The 27786-nt window shown below is 39.9% G+C and overlaps 1 protein-coding gene across 11 annotated transcripts in view; it reads left to right on the forward strand.

Moving 5' to 3' along the window:
* Positions 1 to 23232, forward strand: part of SMPX (small muscle protein X-linked) — a 40132-nt gene extending 16900 nt beyond the window's left edge. For 7 of the 11 annotated variants that reach the window (XR_010653003.2, XM_065858651.2, XM_071812377.1 and 4 more), the window contains one exon: positions 11971 to 12165. The gene's annotated coding sequence lies outside the window, so the exon portion shown is untranslated. Of the gene's footprint in view, positions 1 to 537; positions 7982 to 11970; positions 12166 to 22740 lie in introns of those variants that run through there. The other 4 variants (XR_010653005.2, XM_065858616.2, XR_011740430.1 and 1 more) reach the window with 2 other exon arrangements.
* The last annotated feature ends 4554 nt before the right edge of the window (positions 23233 to 27786 follow it).

Below are 27786 nucleotides of genomic sequence, written 5' to 3' on the forward strand. Positions count from 1 at the left end.
GAAAATGTATTCATTTGATTTAAGTCCAAGTAGCCAGCCCTCACGTGAGAGAAGGGAATTTTACATCGAGAGGATGCCAGGGTAGGTCAGGAGCTCTGATCTCCTTAGCTGGCACGGGAACAATGAGATGAAGAAAGAGAATGTGCTGCAAGAATTTCTGCAGCGACCTTCTGCCAAAGTCAGAGGAAGCTTGGGGGGATCTCGTCAATGTGTGTAAGTACCTGAATGGCAAGTGCAAAGAGGATGGAGCAAGGCTCTTGTCAGTAGTGCCCAGTGACAGGCCAACCCCAGATCCCCTCACTGTTTGGTCTGTGATAATTTCAAAGTACTTATTGTGTTTTTCTATCCTTGCTTTCCTACAATCCTCCTGTCTTTTGTTCAGAGTTCTCAGATTAGTAGCACTTGGGGATTTTGTGGTCAACCATAAATTTTGCCAGTTCACTTCTGTTTGTAAAATTGTTCTAAGAAACTAGGTACTTGAGGGTTTTTAGGATTTTCTTAACAGCGTGTTTAAGGTTCTTTTGGTTTGCCTTCTAGGTTTTTTTTGAGTCTACTTTTATCATACTTTCAGACGTTGAAACAGAAGAACTAGAAATTTATTTTCAAAGACAAAACTGGAATCCCCAGGACATCATTTAATATCAGAGGAACCTTTGGAATCACATTATCTCCTCTAGAAAAAAAAAAAAAAAGAAATAATCATGTTTTGTTTCACGGAGTTTTTCGTTCATAAGTAAAAATTCTGTTCATTGTCTCTAACATAGCCTGCAGCTGTCCATCCTGAACTGAGAGTCTCTTCTCTAACACCAACGAAATGCTGTGGTAAGCTCCCAATATGTTATTCCACAGGCCTTTGCAAGTCAAAGAGAGGTTTCCTCCACATTCTCTTATTGAATGGTGGAAGTGAGGATTAGAGCAGACTGGAGAGACTCTACTTTCTAGATGCCTAAGAAAGCTTGAAGATATGCATTAGGAAGTTGATTTTACTGAGTAAAGAACAGGGCTTATTCTTATAAACAACAAATGCTTCTACATAACTAGTTAGGAAAAGATTGTGTTTTGTGGTTTTGAAAACTGATTAATGATTTCAAAACAAACACTTAACAATCAGAAAAGATTTTGTTCCAAAGCAAACTACAAGAATGGATCCTTGTGTTTTTTCAAAGCATAAAATATGCAAAGTCTTTTATTTCCAAACGCTGTCTTCAAGCAGATCATTTATATTACTGGAAAAAAATAAGCACAAAGTAGTAATTTGAAGTAATCACTATTAATTTTTAGGACATGAGCAGGTTTTTTACTTCTCTACCTTTGCTATACTCAAGAGAGTTTACAAACATGTAGAGACAAACAGACCTCTACACAAAAAGACAGAAGAAATTTCCTCATTGAGCTTCTTGCTTTGAAACGTTAATGCCCTTAAAGAAACAAAATACTTCCCATGCTAGCAATGTGGTCCCACAAATCTCTGCTCCATTCTCAGGTGAGAACTGTCAGTTTCTTGGAGAAACTTCTAAGTATTTTGTTTGAAAGATGAAAATTCTCTTTAAAAAAAACAGTCACTGCTGTCTAGTAATAGATTTCCTGTGATACCTCTGTTGGTTACTTGGTCCTGAACTTTCATTGTCAGACTCTTTTATATAGAAACCTCTATGTTTCCATCAGGGCTATTCATGACAGATTTTTGTAAGAACTAAACTGTTTAGTCAATTCCCTGAGTTGGATGCAATTTCTGGGATGATGTCCCTCAAAGGAAGCTCAGAAAGGCAGGAAGCCTCCTGAAGATACCAAGTGTGGAGGAATCAGTGATGAGGGAAGAGGGGATACAGTCAGTGGAATTTTTCTTGCTTATCTCTGTATGTATTAAGAGATAATACAAATGCATTGCAGCATTAAACAATAAGTACCACTGGAGTGTATTCCTCTTAGAAATGTCATAACGGGATATCAGGAATTCCTAAAACTCCAGCTATTTGCTGTATGAACCAACTCTCGTATTTAGAGAAGGTCCTGTGAATTACATGGCACTTACCATGAGACATACGCATACAAAGCCATGCAGAACTAATTGTAACGAAGGAACTGTGGGCATTTGATACTGTTTGGAGAGGAGGAAAGAAAGAGAACTGACCACTATTAAAGAGTTATGAGTGAGATGAGAGTGATGTTGTTTCTCTGTCCTTGGGAACTGTCCCACCAGCATTAGGTATGCCTGGAGGACTCAGACTGTAATGACAGGTTTCATCAGAAATCCAAAATAATAAATAATTCCAGCGTCTCTAACCTTACACAGTTCAAAATGTGTCCAGCACAAAGGTTTTCTAGTGCATACATCAGAGTAAAACAGCTAACTGCTTTTGAATACACGAAGTGCAACTTCCTACGTTATTAACGGCTCAGATAGTTTTATCAAATCTACATAAATTGTAGCCAATTAAGCTGACAGTATGAACTGAAATATCATGACTCTGATGTGATAATCAAATGGATTTTCTTCTAAATTTAGTGCCTCATCATTTTGGTTTATAGTTTTTTTGTTCATTTCATTTGATAAAAGACTACCAATTATGTTTTCACAGCCTTGTGCTCAAGAACCACATAAATTACTGCGCCACTGTACTTTTTAATCTCTTGCAGAGATGGCTTGATATTGCATGAGCCTTGTGATTCCTGTCTGGGAGCTGGCCATGCACATGTGTCATGAGATCTACTCTGTACTTAGGGTTAGGCCTGCTTTAGCCACCAAATTGCTCCTGCTGTGCCTTGTTTTGAACTGTGTAGCTTTTTTTGATGTCAAGGCTACTTCTGTTCCGTGCTGAGTTACAAATTCCTTATGGAATAGATAACATCATACAACAGTAGAGCTCACCGTATGTAGTAAAGTGTCTTATATAGGTAGAGCTCACCATTACAGTGATCCCAACATCTGTTGCCCAGTTTGCAACACTACTGTGGAAATATTATTCTGCAGATGTTACTGGGTTTTGTTATCTGTATCTGCTGCCATTCCCGTAATTCCCCTCTCCTAATTCCCTTCTGACTTGCAGTAGCAGTTTCAAATACAATATATTTCCATGCATTGAGAGCAAAGTACACAGTCATAAACAAGCATTTCCTATGGGAATGTGTATTGGTTTAACTCTCAGCATTGGTCACACTTTATTCTTCACATTTGATTTGCTGCAGGTTGTCATTAGTTGAAAGGAAACTCAGCTGAACTAACCTTTAATTGAACTTGGGAACAAATATAAGATCTGGTTTTCTCTCCTTCCATTTAGTGGTTATATTAGTATGGCTGTATTTGTTTCTGACCACCAATGGCTGAGCTCCATGTATAGATATGGATTCAATAAAAGCAGAATAAACCCCTCAGACTTAGTCTTCAGAACTTACTCCCCCACTTTGGAAAAGTTGCCATAATATTGCTTTTAATTTAATAACTCAGTTTTTCAACTGATAAAAAAAAATAAATCAAGTCCTTCAGCTTTTAGCTCTCTTGAGTCTTTGTTCCAGTTTGTTGCCTTGGAGCAAACCTCATCTTAAAATTGCTGTTACTCCTGCATGGCCTTCTAGAGCCTTTCACGGTACAGAAATGTAATCTTGGAGCAAACAATAGCTGCGGTCGTGAATGCACTTAGGGAAGAGGAGGGCAATGGCCGTACTTGCCCTACATCCTAGCAAACGAACCATGGGAGAAGCAGGCTAACCGGCCCATGTCTTCTGCCGTGTTAGTGGATTTTAACGGCAGTGGTAGCAGCAACGCTCGTGTGCACGAGGAGAGAGCAGGAATGGCAAAATTGCTTTGACTGAGGAAACATCAAAGAACAAAAAAACTTGCCCCAAAGCCAAACTGCTGCTGCTGTGAGGGAAGGTCATGATGGCAATAACTAGGTGATGTTATTTCAAGGCTTTGAAAGGTGCAGTCTTTATATAGAAGATGAAACCAACACAAAGTGTGTACTGAAATGGAAGAAAATACAAATCTGAAGGCTTCAAACCAAAGATTTGAGTAGGCAGAATGCAAGGAAGAGCAAACCTCCAGTTATTTCTGTGTTTGCAAATCATGCTGTTCTTGAGTGCAGTATTCTTCCCGAAGACTGTCAAAGACTGAGACAGACTATGTCCTCTGCTGTACACATCATTTAAAGAGCTCAGATATTTTAACTTCTCAGTTTCCTTGTCTTTTTTATGAAAATAGTTGAACTAATCTGTCTCTTCAGGGTCTGAACGGAAGCTTTTATTTTGAAAGAAAAAGTAATCTTTCTCTCTTTTAATGCTCAAGACAAGAAGAACTCTCTCTGTGAAGACAAGAGGCATATTTTCAGTTTTCAGTCCACTCTGCTGAAAGTAAAGTGAATTCAGACAGACATATCTCACATTTACCTCCTTTTTTTTTTTTTTTAAATTTAAGCCCTTTATTCAAAAAGTACCAAATTATGCAATGAGGTAGTATTGCATTCCTTTCCTCTTTGTATGCTTTTATTATTTTTCTTCTCAAGTGAGACATGTCTTAGAATAGATTTGCTATTAGATGTTCGAACAATTACTTCTGGGGCAAATAATTTCTGCTTTTTTAAGGAGCTAAGTGTTGTCTATCGAGTTACTTTAGTTTAACACATCAGTAGACAACACCTGAATCTCTGTTGAGCATGTGAATGCTTCAAAGTCTCTGACAAGCCAGTAGAAACCTCAGCAAGAATGTTCACATTCTGCTTCACATGTGAAAAATAAGAGATTGAACCTAGCCAAACACCATAACTCAACTGGCAAGCAGTAGCTTGCTGGGTCACAGGGCAACTTGGTTACTTGTCCAAGTGTGAAGTTTTTTATAGTTTGGTTAAAAATTAAAGAAATCTGTTACTCTAAGGCTGGATGAGAAGTAAAGAAATTAGCTCTGGCTCCTTAAATGCCTCACTGTAATAGACACCATGGTGGTGACTAGAGACTGATTCCCAGAGAAATGTGTGCTGATCTGAGACTAATGGCCTCATTTCTGAGCTGAAGATTAACTATCCTTCAGCAAGGCAAAATCCTTGAGACCCCACCTGCAGTGCAAGTTTTGGCATCTAATTCCTTCCATCAAGGAAAGCCTCTGTTATGAAAATCACATGCAATGGCATTAGGGTGCCTTGATCCCATGGAGTATTCCTTGATGTTCCTCACCAGTGGCTGTGATTTTATTAACAGCACAGGGATCAGATACCTTTTGAGCAAAATGGTGCAGGCAACTGTTTCTGGTAGCCATGGGGAGTGACAGAACACAATGAATTGCTCTGTACTCATTTGCCTCAGAGAGGCACTACCACCTCTGTGTCTCCCAAAGGCTCCCTTCACTGTGGAGGTGATCCTTTTGTATGAGCTTCCAGTGGATATAACTGCCTGGACTCTACCTTCTGTTAAATGTCTCCTGGCTGGCTGGCTTCACCATTAAAGAGTGGAGCTGAAGTGCTCCAGATCCTGGGAGTATTCACACAGGAGCAGAGAATAGATGGCCCAGAGCCTGTGCCACCACCTTCTGCCTTGATTGCTGTGACCCAAGGGCTGGATGAAGGCTGGCATTGTCTTCCCTTGCCAAGGTGCAGTAGCATTGCTCAGGGACAAATCCTGGTCCTCCCAAGAGGAAACTGACTGTAAGGAGACATACAAGGCTATAAAGAGAAGAGCGGGAGGTTGACACGCTTGTCTCGCCCATCTCACCTTATAACACAGGTCCATTCAGAAACCTTCTGCCCTGTAGAAACCTGTTCTTCTGCCACCTCAAGAAGATGACACTGCATATGCTGTTAAGAAACCTTGATCTACTTCTTCAAACAGCATTGTAAAGCTTATATGGAGAGCTGTTAAGATACAGATAATAGAAAAAGTTGAAAACAATCAGATTGTCTTCTGTGGGGCTTCAGCAATGTCCTACCTAGAGCCAGAAGCCATTTCCCCTTGCATTAGATTTACAGCGTGAACCATCTTCTCCAGATTTATACCTGAGCACTTTTTTAAAAAACAAGAAGAACAATTTGAAAACATGCAAGAGAAGGAACGTGCTGGTCGTCCCTCCTCTCTGCCTTGGCTCAGTGGTTATCACACATACCCAACCAGGATGCATGAATAAAGAACATCAATTTCTTCTTCTCCTCAGAAGGATTAAACCCCACATTTCTTGCCTCCCCGGAGGCTGCAGACTACCTTGGCAGGGGGGACCCTTTCTTGACTTTGAGCTAAAGCTAGGCTGCTGTGCAGAAATGAATTTAAATTAATCTGTGGACAAGTGAACCTGACGGCAGATTAGTGATGTAGAGCTCAGCTGGCAACAGGGAAGCCTACTTCCATGTGCCTTAGCCTGTGGACTGCTGTGTACCTTGTCTAAAGGCTAAATTGTGTAGCAACAGTTTCCTCAAGCTGTGCTTTAAAAGAAACCAAGGTAGCTGCTGCTATGTTTTTGTGCAAAGCCTGATGCAATTAGGTAGGTGCTGAGGAGGAAGGTCTCTGTGGAAACCCACCAACTTTGTGTGCACTCCTCAGGGTTATATGTTTCTCAGGTACTCAGCTGAGCAAGTTGTCAAAACTCACGTATTTGTAGATGGGCATGAGCACGATTTAAGTGTATGGTGTAGTCAGACCGTGGTTTTGAGGGTCACAGTTTCGGAGTTAAGCACCGAAGTCACTTAAGGCATCTAAATTGCTGGGACTGTGTTCCGCTCAGTTGGAACTATGCTCCTGAATCGCTTCAGTGCTTCCCAAAATCCCACCCCAAATCTGAATATGCAAATTGTATATTGTTTGTTGTTAGGAGTGAATGGGCCTCTGTGTCTTTCTGCAGTCAGATCCAGGACTTGCACTGATAGAGCTGCAGGAATACTCCAAAAGAAACTGCTACATATATGTTCTGAGAAGAGCCTTTCTGCAGAGATGAGCCAAATCAGTCATTTCCACTGTAGATCATGATGGTGCAAATTCAAAACCAAAAAATAACTTGTCTTGGATGTCCTTTTTTTCTCTTTTTTTTTTAACAGCTGGTGATTCCTCTCACCTTCTCCTTCTGTTTCTCTGTGGAAAACATACTTTTTGTTGTTATTGTTTTGTTTTCTCAGTTTGTTTAGCCAAAACCCAATTTTTTTAGTGAAACAGGGTGTCATGGTAAAATGTAGTTCTTCCATGTATTTTCTCAGTCGTAATACCTCATTTCTAAATGCTTGCCTGTCACAGATTGCAAAATCAAGTGTTAACAGTACAGTCTTGTGCAGACAAGATGCCGTAACACTTTCATTTATGTTTTGAGTAAATCGATTTATTCCATGGGAAAAAGATGGGCTTACATTTGAAGCTCTAATAAATGACAAAACCCTATCAACACAAGAGATATATATGTATTTATATATATATATATGCACTAGTTATTGATGTGAAAGAACTTCATGTGTACTGCAGCTGTATTTATCAAATATTAAATGACTGGACAATAAGCTTTCCAAAGAAGAGACAATTACCACGCTACCTGCAGTAGCTTTGAAGAAGCAAGATAACGTGAGGAATTAAGCGTGTCTTGCATGGACCAGATGTCAGAATACACAGCTTTCTAATACAATCAGTTATATGTCAAGTTAAATTAGCAGTGTGAGTATGATGTCTCGCCTTCATGCTTATCCATTTCTGAAGGGATCCTCTGGGTCATGTACAAGACGACTGTCAAATTTCCTGAGCTGATTAAGACCTCTTGCTTTTCCCCGTCAAGGAGGCCACGAATTCCAGGACAGGAGTGTTAAACATTCAGAAGAGGCTGCAGAGACTGAATTAGGGAAATACTAGTTTTGACAGTTAGCAACCACTTTCTTACAACCCTTCCTTTTCCTCCCATTTCCTGTATTTTTTCAATGTATTTGGCTTCATCTGAAGTGCTACGCATTTCAGAAAAAGTATTTACATAGTGCACAGAGACCTCTCAGTCTTGATTTGAATATTTTGAAAATAAAACCATAGCTGAGCTCCATCTCTTTTGTACCTGTATTTGCAGGGGTGTGACCACTGTCTCTGGCCCTTTCTTTTTATTGCACGTGCAAGAATTGAAAGAAAACAGGTGGATGAATAGTATCACGATTAATCACGGTTCAGTAATGCATGATATTATCTGTAGGCATATCAGCGGTACACTCTATTTATATGAAACAACACTCATACGAGTTCTGTTGAGAAGAAGCCATATGACCAGGAGAAAGTAACATTTTTAGAAACTATAACTAGCAGAGAGTCAAATGTAAGCTATTGGCAGTACAGCCTGGGTAAGGTGGCAGAAGAGGCAGAGTTCATGATAAATAAGTTGGATACCTCTGCCAAAATAGCTGATATTTCTATTTTCTTGCTTGGAGAGGAGTCCCTTTTCAGTGTGTTCAGGATCACAGAGCTTTCTGCTAATGCATTAAAAGCAAAAAAATCAATCTGAGAAAACTTACTGCTTCAGGAGCAGCAGCACTCGGCTGGCCTCAAACCCATCACCCCCACACCTCCCATCTTTGCTCCTGCAATACAGCCGCACTAAGTAGTGAGGAGAAATAACCTCCCTTGCCCTTGCACCTCAGCAGGGACCACTAAACATCCCTTTAGCTGGCTGGGATCTCTGGGGACATCTTATCTTTTGGCTAAAGGGCAGCATGGAGCAGTGAGGTTTGCCTCGCAGAGTTTCAAACTGTCCGAATGCCAGAGAAATCTCTGAAAAACCCTAAAATTACAGCAAAGCTGCATCCCTTTGCTGAGACTTTCAAACAAACCTGAGATCCTGGCAAAGCTCTCGCTAAAGTTTAGCTCTAGGCGGCTTCTGGAGAGAAGTGGGACCATTCGCTTTGCTAACTTTAATCGCTGTTTAGTTTTGAAGCCCTGAGCGCAGCCGGCGGCAGCGGATGAGCCTTTGCAGGACGGTCCCTCCTCCTCCGATTGCCGAGGCGGGAGATACCGGCGCTAGGGGCGGTGTTGGCTCCGGGGGACGGCGGGGAAGCTTCGCCACGGCCCCGGCCCCGCCACGGCCCCAGGCCCGGCCCTGACGCCGTCACTGCACCGGTCCCCGCCCCGCCACGGCGCTGGGCACGGCCTCGGGCAGGGTGAGGCGGGAGGAGGGAGGATTTCTTGGGTTTTAAGTGCCAAGGAGCCTTTTGTCTTCACTGGTGAAGGCACCATCTCCCTCTCTACAAAAGGGATTTGTGTAAATTAACCCGCTGGATTTTTTCCCTTTCACCGTGATAGCAGAAGCAGGTTCTCCGTGCTGCTGGCCATTCTGGGTTTCCCTGGCTGCCACCGAAATTAGCCTTTTTACTTCCCCCAACCTCGTCTCGATAGTAACGTAAAGCAACCGTCTGTCCTGCGGCTCCTTCAGCCACGTGAAGTGCTAGAATGCGAAAGTCTCATTTCTGACTGTTACGTCTCTTCTTGTGCTCACTGGGTTTGTCACTAATGAAGGCCTTTATTTTTTATTTTTTTTTTTTTTCTAAACCGTTAATTTTCAAATGAAATTGTGGTTTTACCAACTCAACTTATATAATGATTCTAGTAGAGAACATTCCTCAAAGGACTAAGGCTGAATCTAGTTGCTTTACAGTCTGGGTTGTTGGCAGGATTTGGGCAGGGGTTTGATTTTTAAAAGAATTTTATTTTTTAGGAAAGAAGTGGAAATAATTATTACAGAGAGAAAAAAATCACAATCAAATATATGCAAATACTGTATCGTGACAATAACTCTTCAGGGAAACTAGAGGGCAGACTTCTAAAATACTTCAGACTCTCTGAAGCTGTAAATAGGTACCACACCGGCTTTCCAGAAAAAACGCTAAGTGCCTGGCCTCGAGGGGTGTTCGAGCTTAACCAGTTAAATGCTTTGCCTTCAAAACACTGGCCTGAGATGTCTCAGGAAGCTTATAGCATAATAATAATATTAATTGCTGTGCATCGGCAGGTGAGCAGCTCTTATTTTAAGTCTGCTAATTATTGTACCAAATATAACCAAGTTGCCACTTCCTTATGCCACCCTTTGTCTCAAAGTTGTTGTATCATGAATTGTGTCTTACTGTGTACTAGCAATCACTTTGGACTGAACAGGGTTTTATTATTGTTGTTGCTGTTGTTATTGTTATTATTATATGTGTGAGTATTGCTTAGCATCTGCATAGGGCTTGGCTTCTGACCCATTCATTGTGGCATGTTTACAAAGATCCTTGCAGTGACAGAAAAAATGGAGAGAAGTGAACCCTCATGCTTGAATCATCAAGAAGGAAATTAAATTAACAAAAAAATTCTTTTAATTTCTTTTTTTTACAAACTTCTCACGTTCTGGTCTTTGAGTCTGTGAGAGATGGGGCATACAGTATAATTTTTAGGGTTTGGAATTGTCAAAATGAATCTTGAAGGGCAGCATCAAAGTGTTTGGCATCACACACCGGAATGGAAGTGGAGATCAATGCAGCAGGAAACTGGGATGAGGCAGAAGCTGTGGAACCATTCTGGACATGCCAATTTTATGTTATACTGGAGAGCTGTGCCCTTTCCTCATCTGGACCACAAAAGTGCAGGAATATCTGGGGTTAAACCATACAATTTAGTTTAAAAACACAAAATATTTATCCTCTGAGTTGAGAAACTAGCTGTTTCCAGCAACTTCTGGATGGCAGAAGTTTTGAGCAGGAATTAGGGATTTCAAGTCTGGCGGACTTGAATTTCTTGGCCCTTGGAAGCCCCGTCAAAGGGCTGCACCAGTCTGTTGGCAGCCTGCTGGGAGCCAGCATGGGGCCTGATAAGAAACTGCCCAGATCAGTCATGCTCAATGTTCCATGTTGCAACAGAAGAATTGCTGAAAGCAAGATGTTTCCATAAAAAGTTACACTTTCAAAGGATAAACCTTTCCCAGTGGAGAAATGTTCCATCAGAAAATGTTGGACTCTTGGCATATTCTAAGGTACCAAAGCTTGTTGCATTTTAAATAAACTTCAGGAGCCTCAGCCCATGGCAGCTCTCAGACAACAAATCAAACAAACTCGGCTTTTTCTCCCATAATTATCCAACCTAATAATTCTCTTGTCATTTTCCTCTCTCGCTTCACTGAAGGAAGAAAGGTTGTGTTTGCAGTACACCAAGATGCTGTTTGCTTTTAGTTTCATTGCCCTGGAATGTGAAATTCATGAACAGTCATGATATAAATATATATAGCTTTAATCCCAAATTATGTATGTAAAAGCAACACCAAAATTCAATTACGTTCAGGACACAGATGATTGGGCTCTGTTTTATAAAACTCTTTGTGACATAGTCTTTTCTAAAACCAGCATGAAATGCACATTTTCTTCAGGGACAAATGAAAGACAAATTTTGCCTTGCCAAGGTTTGAACACATGGCTCTTGAAAGTCTAAGAAATTAACACCTAATGCTTAGACGTTTCCACTCAAACTTTAAAGTTGCATGAAAGGTGGAGAGTACCTGCCATGAAAAATGAATGGCAGAGCTAGCATCCTGGAGGATCTGTGAATTCTGAGGACTAATTCAATGAAAGTGCTGAAGCAATGTTAAAATCTGGTGGGAACTGAAAAATCAGACAGTATGGAAGCTGATGGTGGGTATTTATGTGTTTGCCAGTGCAGGCAAATTAAGACACTGTACAGTCTGCCTTAGATTGTGCTACTTGAAAACTACAATTTATCACAATTTTGCCCTGACCATTTCATATCTGCAAAATTATGTGTGGCTACAAAACTAACACAGTAGCATTGAGTCATCTTTTATACATACCGGTATGTCTCTAAAGTAACCTACGTCACTTTAAGTATAGGGGAAAAAAAAATTGGTACCTATATCTTAGCTTTTGAATATGAATAACCACTATTAGGCTATGTGTTCAGTCTTAAGTGATTAACTGATGCATATGTGAGTAATTTATCAGCTTAATATTGCTTTAATATTGCTTTTTATCATTCAATTCCTCAATTTTTTTTTTTTTTTTAAAGGAAAAAGCCATCGACTCCACGAATGTCAGGAGGCAACAAAGACCAATGGCACTTTAGAAATGCCATTAGTGAGGGCATGCACTTGTGGACTCCACAGAAATCAGCAACGAGCCAGATATTTCACTTTCTGCAGCCTTTGCCCCTGTAACTCTACCATCTCCAGCAAAATAAAACTTCAGATTATCTTAATTACAATTTTTGATTTAAAAATGCAAATATTTTTTTAACTCTTCTCAGTATGCAAAATCCACGCAGGTACCAAGCAGTGTTGCTTACCACTAAGCATGCATCTCTGGAGAAAATGCCAGCTTCTCAGGACTATTAAGTGGCAGCCAGCATGACAGTAACTAAAGACATGAGCATTCAAGTGTGACATCAGAGAACCCTTTTCCAGCAGCAGCATTTTGCTGTGTGATATGTTGCATTCAGATTGGTGAGAAAGTTTTGTACATAATTTACAGTGGAGCTTTTAATATTTGATTGGAGAGCTAGCACCAAATGAAGTGCAAGTGTAGAAGAAGTCCAATGCAAGTGCCTTCCTCCAGAATGCCTTTCATGTAGTAAAACAATTACTTCAAAATGGTTGCTCATCATTTAATTATGTAGCACAGTTACGCATTTTAGAGTTCATATGGTGTGAAACAGCATGATCTTGAGAGTGATAGCCCACTCCAAAAAAGCTTTTATTGTACTGTTTGAGGGACTAAAATAAGACTGCTGAAAGGATTCAACTGGAAGATATTTTACTCTGTAATAAAAATGTCAGTAAAAATAAGGTCACCTTTCTCCAAATTTCTGTCTTTCAAAGTCAAATATTTTTCATGTAAAAGAAAACTAGGTGGCTTGAATTTTCACAGAAAACCACAGAATATTTGAGAATTTTTCAAAATTTTTAAACAAAATCAGGCAGTCTTTGCATGGAGCTGTTTTGTGAGATTTCCAGCTTCCTGTCCATCCTGAATAACAAATAACATTTTTAAGTACTTCCAACACCTGTTGTTCAACGGCTTCAAACCCTCGATGCTATGGCTGTGGTGCAGACACAGGCCATTAAGATTGTTATAGTCCAGGCTATTGACTGAGGGTTTATAAGACCACGAGATGCCACCACACGTCCTCTTTCGCTGCTTGGCACAGGCCCTGGTGGTGGCTGGCCCACGCAGCCACCTGTAGGTTGCTGTGAGCCAAGTGCCTGGCCAAGCCTGGCAAGGCTGGTGGGGTGAAGCTTCCAGAATAGTGAATGGGACTGCCATGAGATCAGGCAGCAAGGTTTTGAGAAGTGCCAAATGCCTTTGGTCCCCATGCTTGTGCTGTGGGACATGAAAGGGTTTGACTTTTTGGAGCTGTAGTGCTTGCGATGTGTTAGCTCATGAACCAGCCAGAAGGTTGTGGCCCCTAAACTCATAAGTCCCTTTTGAAACAGTCTAGGAATTCTGGGTTTTTTTAACCTTATATTAATTTGACCATGTTTAATCCAAGCTACACAGCACAATGCCAGTCATTGTGTTCTTGCTTCCTGTACTTTTGCCACAGACACCTGTGAGGCATTTGCCCCCCAGTTATCCCTGTGGTGAGCTACCAAGCACTGACTGCATGGAGTCCCTGTAGCAAGAGCGCTCACCATCATATACATTTTCTCCTAGCTGGAAATTTCACTTTCAGAGAAACATCCTTGTTGAGAAACTCCAGTCATGCAATTAACTCTCAGCAGGTGCATTTCATATTGCATCAATGAGTGCCCCTTACAGAGCCTTCATCACCTTCAGTACAACAAAGACATCCTGTAGCTCCAAATGTCCTAGCATCTTTGGACTTTATCTTTTAGTAGCACATTTTTATTGCTGATTTTTTTTATGTGCTGAAGATCTTATGAATCTTTACTTCTGATAGTGCTTAGCCTGGCCCCTTCTGTACATTTCTTTGTCCTGTAGACATCACAACTACCAGTCTGAGGCTGTTTTTCATAGGGGGACCTAGCAATATCTTTTCATTTTTGTGGTGCACCATCACCCAGGTGCATTTCTACTGTCTGTTTTTCACCCTGTGCCTGCAAGCTGCTAGGTGGTTTTGGTTATCATTGGAGAAATCAATAGGATTTGTAGCACCTCAAATTAAATAATAAACACTTTGCAGGGTTGACTCTCAGGCCTTGGCTTCCTCACTGATGAATTTGCTATGACAATAATTCCTGAAGTTTCACTGTCTCTGTTAGCCTTTGTCTTGAGAACCCAAGTATCTATTATAGGGAATAAAAATGAAGTAAAATTAAACTGTCCCAGAAATCCCTTTCTAATTTCAGCATCATAAATTTTTTACTGCTTAAACTCTTAAGGTCATGTGGCTTCATTAACAGACTACTTGGGCATACGTGCTAATGTGATCAGGATGATACCTTAATAAAGGAACCAAGCCCTTGAGTGATACCTACATTGAGAACCCAAATCCTTTTTAAAGCAGAGGTGCTGTAGGTGAATGAGAATAGCTTAACATGAACTCAAATTTTCCCCCATATTTATTAATAATTACAACAAATAATAATCCTAAGGACACACCTGAATGAATGATCCTAGCAAGCTTTAGTAATGTACCACAGAGGAAAAATATTTGGGTGGGTTATTTTTAATTTTTTTCAACTTCAGAAGGTAGTAAGTTCAGAGGTAGTAAGTACCACAGAATAGTTCTTATTAACAGAGGCAGAAGGAGGGACTGCAGCACCTCATCAATAAATTTAATCACAGCATTTGGTATATACTACTTGATCTTTACTTCCCATTAAAAATCACAAATGACCTCATACACTCCAAAAATTGAAGATAGATCTGCAAAACTATTTTATAGGTATGACACTTTAGGTTATGAGAAGTTGGAGGGAAAACATTAATAAAGAGCAGGAAGTCAAAAATAAAACCTGAATTTAATGTGAGGCAAATGTGTTACAGCCACCATCTTTCAAGACATGTAAACTGTGGAGAGAAAATGTTGAGGGTAGTTTCAGAAAAAGTCACAGCAGCAATACTGATAGCAGAAAGTACATCAGAGTTTGTATAGGTTTTTTTGTAATACCATTTTGAAGTATTATAAATAATCAGTCCTTAAACATTCAGTCTTTTTATGAACTACTCAGATATGATAAACCTCGAGATATGCTTTCCTGACTTTGAAACTGTTAATTTTTATCCTATAAACAGCATATTTATACCAGGGTCTCTAGTGAATCCATAAGATGAAAACATGCTTATTAAGGGTTTACTTCATCTAAATGATGACAACTAGCAGCCCATAACATATTGTTTTAGACAGCTTTCTGATCTCAGCCAGGAGATGCTGACATGAAGACAATTTAATAGGTAAAGCAAAACCCATGTGCACAAGCAAAGCAAATCAGGATTCATTCACCACTTCCCATGTGCAGGAAGGTGTTCAGTCGTCTCCAGGAAAGTTGGGTTCCATCACACATAAGGGTTACTTGGGAAGACAAATGCCATCACTCTGGATATCCCCTCTATAGTTTTCTTCCCCCAGCTTTATGCTGACCATGATGTCATATGGTATGGAATATCCCTTTGATCAGTTGGGGTCAGCTGTCCCAGCTGTGTTTCCTCCCGACATCTAGTGCACCACCAGCCTAATCACTGGGAGGGAGGTATGAGGAACAGAAAAGGCCTTGACTTTGTGTAAGAACTGCTCAACAATAATGAAAACAGCTATGTATTATCAACACTGTTTCTGGCACAAATCCAGATCACAGCCCCATACTAGCTACTGTGAAAAAAAGTAACTCTACACTAGCCTAAACCAGCACACTGATGAATGTATAGAAGCCAAGGTGCTGCTTCACCAGGCTTCAGCTAGGAGTCTATGTGCAAAGGTCACCATAAATAATATTCACATGTGTGATTTGTTGATGTGTTCTCTTGTTCATGCTTACTAACTCCTTGGGAACCACTTGCAAGAATCAACTGCTGTGCCCAAGTAGTTGCAATCTCCAAATAACTAAAGGAACAACCTAGAAACCAGGCACAGTTAATATTTCTGCACTAAGCCAAAAATCCTTCAAAGAGCTTCAACCACATACTGATATCTAATGTGGATTTTGACCACTTCAACTATTATGGCAGCCATTAGGTCAGTGCAATGCCATTCTTAATTGTGTTATGTCAGCTAGGTACACAATTTATACCTTTCAAAAATGCCATAGATTTCTTTCTTATTTGGCAGGACATAAATCTCCTGCCATAACATATTGATCCAAAAGACCTTCAATCAATAGCTATCACTTCAGAGCCACTGGGCTAAACTGTTTCTCTTCTGCAAGTCCTTTTGTTGACAAAGCTTTTTGTCAGTGTAGGTAACAAGGAATTTTGACAACAGTATAATGCAAGGATTGCTTTCACTTGACTGTTTTTTGACTTAAATGAAAAGATCTATTGCGGTTGACTACACATGCTGTTACACCATGTTCTATTGAAGGTGCCTTGTGCATTTACTACTGAACCACAAACAGTGGAAAGGGTCAAAACTGCCCTTAGTTCCCCATGTTATACTGTCTGAGGACAGATGTAAATTAAATTGAGGAAAAACATCTGTATGAGAAAGTGAGCATATGACTTTCAAGAATTTCTTCATAGTGAAAATGACCAAAGTTCATTATCAAAAAGATACTGTCTTTATTTCAGTGGAAAAGACCTCATTTTTGTCTAATATTCTATGTGGATGAACCTAAAGAATAAAAGTTTTGAACTTTTTTGTTTTGAAACTCTATGAGTATGTATATGTGCAACCTGAAGCTCAATTTTTACCTGCTTCCTCTCATATTCCAATTCACTGCAGGTAAAGTGCAAGAAAATATAGGAGAAATTATTTAATCAGTAATTCACAGATTCACAGAATGGTTAAGGTTGGAAGGGACGTCTGGAGGTCATCTGATCCAACCCCCCTGCTAAAGTAGGGCCACCTAGAGCTGACTGCCCAGGACCATGTGCAGAAACTATGAATGAGGGCAAATATACTTTAAAAGGTATATGAGAGATACTCAGATATACAAGAGTTGCTATTGTTATTCTGTTATTTTTTAATTAAAAGAAAACTACTTCATTTAGTCAACCAGCTACTACTGGGAGAGATTCAAAGGATGAATTTCTCTTTGCAACATAAAACATCTCTGATGGCTCTTCATGGTATTAATAAGTTAACCTGGAGCACATTTGATTTCCTACTGCTTCTTCTACCATCCATGTGGACAGTGATTGCAGACACGATGTAACCATTAAAGCAGTTGCACAGGAGAAGATGATTTTAGCAAGTGCTGACCACCAAAACGAAGTGAGGACAGATGAATTAAAGCAGATCCCTTGGCACTTCAGGTTACCGTCTCAGGAAGGACAAGGCTTTTATCAGATGTGTAGGAGACTTAGGGAGTCAAAGGAGATAGTCCATCTCTATTTCACATTCTCAATTCACTAGAACAATCAATATAGTTATGTCCCTGGATCTACCTTTTTCACAGCTTTTTCCTTCTGAAGATCAGTGTGTTTCTAAGTCTGGGCTAATTCTGCTCCAGACGAACAAAAGTTCATGAACTTTGTCCCCTTCTTACCTTACTGAAACCGATATCCTTTTCATTCCCAGGGTGCAATTTGCTAGGAATGCCCAGATGTCATTTAGAAGTTGTGGGAACAAAATGCTTTCCTGGGTCTCCTAACCCCACAGGAAGTCATTACCGTCATTTCTCACTTGCGCTTTTGAGGAGGCATTTTTTGACCCCTTTTATCATTTTTTTCCGGTCAGTGCAAAATTTGATTCAAGCAGCCATATGTGTTGTCCCTGTGCAATGCTGACGGTATGTAATGAATGCTTTCAACTGGTTAGAATCTTTAGAGTTTTCATGATTTAAATCATGCTTCACAGCTTGGTTAAAGAGTATTGTAAAGAAAAGACCCACTTCTCCAACTCTAACCCCCATCTGCTCCCAAATAGAGGGCTTCTTGCTGCCTTTTCTTATATACTGCATGTATGACTGTGATAGTGGTGAGTAAGAGATCTATAAATGGGTTCTGGTGAGGAGTAAACATCATGTGGTCGTTCACTTTGGAAGCTTGTTGAGTGGGAGGCATTTACTGAACCTTGGTGCACTTGCTATAATCACTGATTTTCTATGGAGTGCTAATGGGATATGTCTGTTTTCTCCTTTGTAAAGTTACTACTTATAAAACAGGCTGCCTTAACAGAATCTTAGGGTTAAATATATAAGGCTGGAAACTGCTCAAATAAAGACGAATTTTATTCAGTCCTCAAGTGATTCATGGACAGTCTTTCATGATATAATATTAGCACTGAATGTGGTCATTTTATTGCATATATGGAGATACAGCCAAAATCTGGATTAATTTCATATTTCATCTTCTTTCAGCTAACGTGTTGTATAAGACCAGAAAATACTGACAGTTGGAATTACTGGTGATTTTTTTAGGGTAAACCTTTTATCTGCTTGCTGGTAACTAGTTTGGGCGTATTTTCAGGGAAAAAAAAAAGGGGGGGGGGAGATGCAACATTAGAAACTGTCATTTTGAAGAAGAAAAAAAAAAGTGAGGTTTTGCAATTCATTAATATATTTAGCTTGATTTTTGAAGTTGCATCTATGTTGAATAGCACATAAATTAAATCGTTTATCACATAAAAATAGCCACTGCTTTTTGCTGCAGCTAGAAAACTTGGGGACCCAGTCTTTTTTGTCCCAGAAGCTAACACTAGCATCACACTGACTGCAATCACAGCCCTGCAGATTCTCAGACAGGGAACAGAGAAAGTCTTGAGGGCTGAGAAAAACTCTAATTCCATTATTCAAAAAAGCTCCTAGGCATGTGCTTAAGTCCATCCTTAATCAGGAAAACATTTAAGTATTTGCTATCAAGTACATAATTATTTTCTGTGTTCTTTAAAATGGTAGAGTATTGTTCAGTAGAATAAGGTTGAGTGGAGTGGCGAGAGAGGCTCTGGTAGATAAGCTGCAGCAGCTGGAAGAATAACCAGGGAACATAACTGTGAGGATTATTAATGTACCACAAGCAACCTATTTTTGAGTTTACAGACTCCCATTGATCTCTGGAGGAGTCTGAGCTCTAAAAATAACGTGCCTTTGGGATCTGGGAGAGAGAGAATTGGAGCCGGCTGGAGGGAGGTCTGAGTGGATTGGAACATCATGGGGAGATAACAGAGGGTCTGTTGACTGCAGAGGGAGTTCAGGTAGCAATTATAAGCAACCAGAGAGCAGAGAGTACACCTGAGAGAAGGATAATATTATTAGCAGGTGTTTAAACAGCACTGCTTGCAAGCAGTGTGCTTTAGACAAAATTTGAGAACAGCAGGCTTGATTTTTCTAAGCATCTGAGCACTGAGGCGAGGTTTATCATAATGGCAATTTGGTTGTTCCTGTATTTGGATGGCAAGTGTCAGGGTGCTTGGGCGTTACAGTATGTTTTTTGCTTCTCCTGCTAATTAGCTGGTCTTGTAGGTGCATGGCCTCCTAGAAGACTGGGTTACTTCTGACTAGAGCTGCCATGTCTCACTTATGACTGGGAGAACTGGAGACAGCAAATCTTTTGGTGGGTCCACTGCCTACTAAGACTCCTGTGCCGTAGGAGGGGGGAGGGGAGAGATGCTCACTCAGCTGAATGAGATTTGATGCCAGTTGGGACATTTCAGATCTGAGGCATAAAGGTATTAAGTGATATTAATTAGTACTTTAGCAAGACCTGGGTACCAAAGGTTTGGGATCTATAAGGAAATGACAAGGGAGTATTTGAAGAAAAGGAGCATGTGGCTAAAAGTAAACCCAGCAGTCAGATTACTTTTATTATTAACAAGACAGTGATATAGTATGTAACACCTTGCTGGTTTAGTTTGTAAACTCACTGACAGTTCCACAGCAAAGCAGGAGCAAGCAGGGACCTTGCACCTCACTCACAAATCCACCCTGGCTCTCATTGAGTGAAGGACAGCTTCTCTTGGGACAAACAAAGGCTCTTCCCAGACTCACAGTCTGGCTGAAGCTTGAGAGCACCTCTGGAGACTGTCCAGTCCAACCCCCTGTTCAGGACAAGGTCATTGCTCAGAGCCATGTCCAGTTGGGTTTTGAATATCTCCAAGGATGGAGACTCCACAACCTCACTGGCCAATCTGCTCCACTGTTTGACTGCCCTGACAGCAAAATAGTTTTTTTACATGAAATTCCTTATGCTTCAGTTTCTGCCAGTTGTCTCCTGTCCTGTCACTGGGCACCACTGAGGAAATCCTGGCTCCATCTTCTTTGCACCCTGATCACCAATATCCCTGAAGACTTGAAGTGCAGAGCACAGGAGGGCTGGTATTTGGGGCTCAGGAAATAAGGAAAGGCTAAACTATAATACTTGGAGAAGATAAGCGTGGAGCTCCCATGCAGAGCAGGTTTCTCCTCCAGGATGATACCTGCAGGAAACACAGCCTTACCATCTAAGATGCTGAATCTGCTAGAAAGTTACAAAAAATCTAATGTAATCCTAACAAAAAGAATGTTAAATTACAGATGTCCTTCATGCCATAAACCCAGGATGTGTTTGAAGGCAAAACCTGACACTGGCCTCTTTCAGCAGAAGAATCTGAAAACCATTGTGACATTGAGGACCACATTATGCTCAAATGTGCCTGCTGCTCACTGCACGCTCTCTCTCCTGATCCCAGGCTTGAGCACCCGAGTTTAATCACAGCCAGAATTGTTTTATCCACCCACCACTAGAAAACAGTCACCTTGTGACATTCAGGAACAGGCACAGAACAGTTTGAAAGAGAAAGGAGAACACTCAATGGAAACACAGAGAGAGCATGTGTAGGCAGGTGTTAATTATGTAGGACAGGATTACACATGCCTGCATATCCTGGGGAGCCGTCAAATACAGCCTTAAAGTTGGATTTTGTCTTTGAGATCAGAAAGATAAGTACCTAAAATTACCTTATTGGAAACAAAATTCAAATGAAACAGAATAGTACATTGCCTCACTGAATCAGGCTATGAGACAGTTAGGTTGGTTGATTTCTAATGGCCATACAGGGTTAGTAGCACTATGTGTAGTTTTATGACCTCTTTCTTGTGGACAGTGACACCCCCCCGCTTATTTTCAGGTCAAGTTAATTAACATTCAACTTCTTTATTCAAAACTCGCTAGCACTTTCAAGCAGTTAGTGTAAGCCAGGTAGGGTTTTTCTGCATAGCACCTCTTTTCCCCAGGAAAGCCTTTCTTCTCAAAGCTAAGCAATTCCAGTCTTTTGAATGTCCCTCCAATATTTATGCAAATGTGTGCAGCCTACACATGTTCAGGAGCATAAAAAAGACTGATTTTATGTAACATATCATGAAGTATAGAAAGTTGTATTTTTTTTCTCTGTCCTGTGGTGGTTGTTTTTTTTTTTTTTTTTCCTCTGCTTTCATATGTTAGTGGTTCATTAAATCAATAAAATTTACCAAAAATAGAGATATGTCTCCACCCCAAATACTTACATCTTAGCTGTTGAAACCTATATGCCGAGAAAGTTAGTGTCTTGAGCTTTTGAAAGTTATTTGCAAAACCTGTTTTCTTCAGTATTGAGCTGTCTGGAACTGCTGCTATGAACAGCAACTGCCAATACTTGTTAACTTCAAAGAGAACAGAAATAGACCCTATGCTGGGCTTCAAATTAGCTGTGACTATGCAGGAAAGAGTCACTCTAGACAGGTCAATGGAAATTGCGCATCATTCCCCAGACAGCAGCTGAACACCTTCCCACCTCACTTTACATAAATAAATAAATTAACTCCCATGGAATTTATACAAACAACACAGAAAATACTATCCTACCATGTCTAGAATACTGTCTTCAGTGCTGGTCAGTCGTGAAAATTAAAGCATAAGTAGTGGAGGAGTGAATTTGTGACAAAAATAGTTACAGGAACAGAAACACTACTAAAAGAAGAGAGACTGAAAATCCCTGGGACTGTTCAGTTTGGACAGGAGACAAAGAAGGACACTGACTACCAGTAAGGACTCTAATGGGCAAACAGAGGAAGCAAGAGAAGAGGATAATCAAAGCAACTGAAAAATATATTGAAAATTAATATATATACACATATATGTATGTATCAGTAAATAGGATTTACTGGTAAAATTAAATGTTATTTTGATTGTTATCAAACTGATGTGTCCCTACTACCTGTGGTGTGGCGTGATGTATATGTCCATATCAGTAAATAGTATTTCCTGGTAAAATGAAATACTAGTTTGATTTTTATCCAGTTGATGTGTCCCTACTACCTGTGGCATGGCCACACTGCTGTGGCACAGTGCAGGATTTGCCACCGGTGCCTGCAGAAGCTGCGCCGGGGCTTCCCCAAGCATGAATCCCAAGATCTGGGCAGGGCTGGACACTGCTGGCGCAAGGGAAGGGGCAGCCCAGGACCCCCCCGCACCTCACCTGCAAAACTCAAGGCTTTATGGACCTGAGCTCTTAACAGAGTCATTAAGTTTCATCAGACAGAGATTTGGAGTGTGGGTGGAAAAAGCTAGTGGATCAGAAAGATTTGTTTCACACCCACGCTGTATTCCCTGAGCTTGGGTATAAACAAGTACACTGAGTGAAAGCAAAATTGCTGGTGCAGGGAATATACTCCCCCTCACAACTTACAGGTACTTTTCTGCATGCCCTCAAAATACCTGTGAATGCACCAACAAATGATTAATTTCTGGTCTTGTATTTGTCACACAGGTTTGACAAGAGAAACCGAATGTATTCCAATGAATGAAGATAATTTGAAATATTTTATATATTTGTATGAAGACTATGAACTTCCTAACTCTGCAATACCCCATAGGAAGCATCTTCTTTGTACGTTTATATCAACACTTTCTTGTTGTGCATTTTGTTTAACACGGAGAAGTATTGCCGAAATTAAACAGAACACAGCAACTAGCAATTAACGTGTATGTATTGGGGAATAAATTTGACTTGAGAATGGGGAATAGTGTAATTTGAAATTTGAGAAAAAGTAGAATAAATACTTTTAAAAAAATATTATTTGTAAACAATTGGGTTTCTTTTCTTTTGAAAAAAAAATCAATATGCACAAGAGGGTTTTAAAATTATTTGACAAAATGCAGAATAAATGAGGAATGTAACATCTAGTTTGGTATTGTGTATTCCGGGTTGTAGGAGAGGAATTGTGTATTATGTATAATAAAGGAAATGAAGATATTAAAAGTGATGGTCTTTCTGATGACTTCAGCTAAATTCTTTTGTTGTAGAGCCCAAGTATTTATTTTTCTTGAGAATCTAAAATGCACTGGTGCTCTGATATTTATGCATCACCTTTTCTTTCTACAATGAAAATACAAGATGTTAGCTAGCTGACAGCAAACCTGCAACCTTTATTCAAATAAAAAGATCAACCAGCCATGATGGAACAGGCTCCTGTATATAGGTTGGAGGATCACAGTGTTCAGAAGTCCAAATAAAAGCGGGACATTGAAACGCTGATGTTGAGCAAAAATCATGTACGATCACATCAGCTTTTACATATGATGATTGATCCCTGACACTTGTTTTATGCGGACTGTACATAAACAAAAACTGTTCAATGCATATTCTATTTTTGGAAATGAGATCTTATTGTCAGAGAAATTCAATACACTGTGTCTCCTTGGTCTCTATTGTGTTATTTACTGTGAAGGGATAAGAGGAGCTGTTTTGTAATAATATTCTTCTACTGTTGATTGGAAACTATTCTACATGCTCTGCAACTCTCAGCCTGCCTCTTGTTTATTCAATTAAAAGAAAGATAATTATTCTGGTTAGAAAACAGATTTCAAGATGAATATTGCCAACAATGGCATCCATTTGATTATTTTTTGCTACATCAAACAGCACAAAAGCTAACTGGCAATATTTTTGTATTTTAGGTTATTACATATACTTGCATGGCTTTGTGCAGGAAATTAGAAAAGAGTTCTACTTGCTGTAGCTCAATTAAAAGGACATTATTGTATTTTTTACTTTCAATGTGCAATACAGACATCGCTTACTATCCTTTTTCATCCTTATATGCTCATGGCTGATTTCCCTTAATGCATTCCTTGGAGGCGAACATCCCCAAAAGACAGGTTGAAATGAAAGTGTCAAGAGGCAGAATGCATCAGGAGCACCTTTCATTTACATACCAATAACATTAACATGTCTATTCAATCAAAAATGAACGATTTCCCCCCACACTGCATTATCAGTCACTGATATTGGACTGGATTGTTCCTGCCAGTATGGAAGTGATAAAAAGAGGAGAAAACACAATCCCTCGAGCCAAAAGCATGTTGAAGGCGAGATGAGTCAGGGCCTCAGCTTTCATTATACTTTATTCAATTTAAAAATACTAATTTCAGAGAACTGCAGAAAGGTAAAGCCTCATTCTTCCCACTCCTTTCACAGTTAGGAAACTTCATATTGGAAATTCTAGGGGATGGGGAGACCTGAGACCACATCCCAGTCATCACATCTGGATATGTAAGTGGAATTAAAAACTCTGTCCCTGACATAGTAGTGTGCTGCTTTTGCCAGATTTCAACTCCTTGTTACAAAGTGGAGGGGCACCACCAGTGGCCATCAAAACATCTTAATGGTGGTAAGTGGCCAGGCAAAGGCAAACAATATCTTTTCTCAGCTTCATTTTTTATTTTAAAGGAAATTTCAAAATATATTCTGGACTGTCTGGAGGCTGACAGCTATGGAGCGTGGGGATCAGCGAGGACCCCGAGTTAGGTCTTAGCACTACAAGGAAACTTTACTGAAGCATAAAATTAGCAACTAAACAGTAGTTGCATCTTGGCTAACAAACCGTTAACAACTGGTCTGAACCATCGTGTGCTAGTGATGTTGCTTTCTAAGTCTCATTAAAGGGTCTGAATATAGGGCATTAACAGACTAGTGAAAGACGCTCCAAGCAACTTTGCAGTCTGTTACTTCTGACATGGAAAATGTTGCCTGCAAATGCTAGATTTTGGAACAAACGTAGGGAGAGATTGAGGTCTTACAATGAAGGATGAGCACAGAAATACATAACAGATCATGCTAAAATTATGCCTATTTCATCCGGTTATGTGCCAGACTTTGTCAGTATGAGCCCAACTCACTAACAGCTCTGATGTATTAACACCTCACTAATGAGATGATACATGATCACCACTCAGCAGTGAAGTCAGAGGAATGGTTGCAGCAAAATAAATAGTTATCACAACTGAACTACAGAGAGAAAAACCCCTCTCCACGCCACAATCCCTAACCTGTTGAATGAGGAACACATGAAGTAAAGCAAAATACCTGAATTTCAATGTCATCCCTATGCTCTGGTTTCCACATAGGGCTGGTGTGTGTGACCATAAATCAAAAGGACAGTATCATGCTGGTGTCACTAAGCTCTGTGCATGTAAAGTGGAGGAAGAGTTTACTTTGTCAACTCCCTACCCGGTTCTCTGCACTGTAGTTTTCTATTGTCCCAATGCTGAAATAGAGACTTCTTCAATCTAAGTGAACATGTTTTTCTGAGAAACTGCACACCAATGTGGTGAATTCTTGTTCTGTTAGAAAAACAGAAATATTTATTGTGCTGTGCCCATGGCAAAGGGCTTAGTCTAATCAGACACCAAGATGCCAGCACATTTGGTGGGAGACTTCTAATCATCAGCTACTGATGATTCCTCTGATCATCTGCACAGAAAAATACAAACATGTTTAACTTAGAGATAATGATAAAGGTAGAAATAGAATAATAATTACTGTTACCAGAAAGCTTTTGCTGAGTTTGGATGTATTTCAATTGATGACTCTGCTTTAATCACTTCCAGTTAAAGGATTATAATGCTTCTGCATTTCTAAGACAAATAATGTTACTTGCCTTAGAACTCTGGAGACTTGACTTTATGTATAACTTGAATTATAGAACTAAACTGGCAGTTTTGCATTTTCTCTGATGGTGTAGGTTATTATTCTTAATAGTAAAAGGAAGGCCTCACTGTACTACTTTTTACTTACTGTACTACCAAAACTTCTGTAGTTACATGCAACTGTGTTTATAGATGTGAATTCCCAAAATCGAAGTCTTGAGCTGCAGTTCATTGAGTTCAGTGGCATCTTACCAGGACAGTGCTCAATGCAATCACAAGGGTGATAAAGATAACAATTTTATTTATCTCTTGTTCCACGCTGTCTGTAAATTACTTATGGGAAGATGTAATAAAAATCCATCACTTTCGCCATTTTTTGTTATAAAAAATTGATGTTGAGGGAAGAGAATCAGAGAAGGCTGTCCAAGGAAAGTAGTTGTATTTTTCTTGGCAATAGCTTCAGGGTCAAAATGTTGAAATAATTTTCTTTTGCCCTTGTGACAAAGTCCTGTTTTCCCTAATATGTGCACATTTAATTTGAATTAGTTTTTGCTTTGTAAGTGAGGCAGATTAGTAATGTGCTTGGCAAAGAAAAAAAAAAATCCTGTATTTAGTATAGAAGCTGCTTAGTGCTACTGGTGCATGAATAATTACAAAGGAAACTCCCCCTAATACCACTTTTTCAGCTCTTAAAAAGTACTGCAGCTTTGCTCCTTACTTTTTGCCCCTAGATGAAACAATTCTCTAGAGACAAAAAACTAATGGTTGGATATAAGTTCAGTCAAACTTGGTAAAACTCAATTTTCCTGAGTCTTTGGAAGCAGTCTAAAGACATTCATAAAATATACACATCTGTTCATATGTTATCCTCTCTTCCCATTACATTATTTTGCACTAACTATGAAGTGGATGTTTTCAAAGATACTCTACAGAAAACCGGTGACTAATTGCATGTACAATATTAAAGTGACAATGTTCTGGCCCTGATACCAATTGTGGGTTTCTTATGCACCAGTGACTGATAAATCTTGTCTGCCAATTACATTTTATTTTGTCTGGATGTTGTAATGTGAAAAGTGATCTAATCCTTTCCTGTATTTTTAGTGAAAGTGGAATTCTGTTTGTATTTCTTACAGATATGTTCTTAGTAAATGATTGTTACAGGTTCTGCACTAGTTTCTATTGAGAGCATTCTTCATCTAATACAGTGGTTCTTCATCTTCATCTAATGCTTATGATTTCCATAGCTGATAATTTGCAGGATGAGAATGGGTCTTAACAGATCTTCCTTCTAGCGGGAGACTGATCATGCAAATCCTGACCTGACCAAAAATGCAGAAGTCAGCATATAGCTGAATCGAACTTTGTCATGACACAGCACACAGTATTTTCTGTCCCTAGCAAGTAGGTGTTGACCATATGGTCCCCCTATACTTGGCACTGGTGAGGCTGCACATTGAGTCTTGTGTTCAGTTTTGGGCCCCTCACCACAGGAAAGTCATTGAGGTGCTGGAGAGAGATCAGAGAAGGGCAACGAAGCTGGTGAGGGGCCTGGAGCACAAGTCTGATGAGGAGCGGCTGAGGGAATTGGGGGTGTTCAGCCTGGAGAAAAGGAGGCTGAGGGGAGACCTTATCACTATCTACAACTACCTGAAAGGAGGTTGTAGCATGGAGGGGGTTGGGTAGCAAGTGGAAATGGTCTCAAGTTGTGCCAGAGAACATTCAGCTTGGATATTAGGAAAAAATTGCTCACAGAAATGGTTGTCAAGTATTGGAACAGTCTGCCCAGGAAAGTGGTTGAGTCACCATCCTGGGAAGTGTTTAAAAGATGTGTAGATGTGGTGCTTAGGGACATGGTTTAGTGGTGGACTTGGCAGTGTTAGGT

Source organism: Patagioenas fasciata, chromosome 1, assembly GCF_037038585.1.
Source record: "Patagioenas fasciata isolate bPatFas1 chromosome 1, bPatFas1.hap1, whole genome shotgun sequence".
Lineage (NCBI taxonomy): Eukaryota > Metazoa > Chordata > Aves > Columbiformes > Columbidae > Patagioenas > Patagioenas fasciata.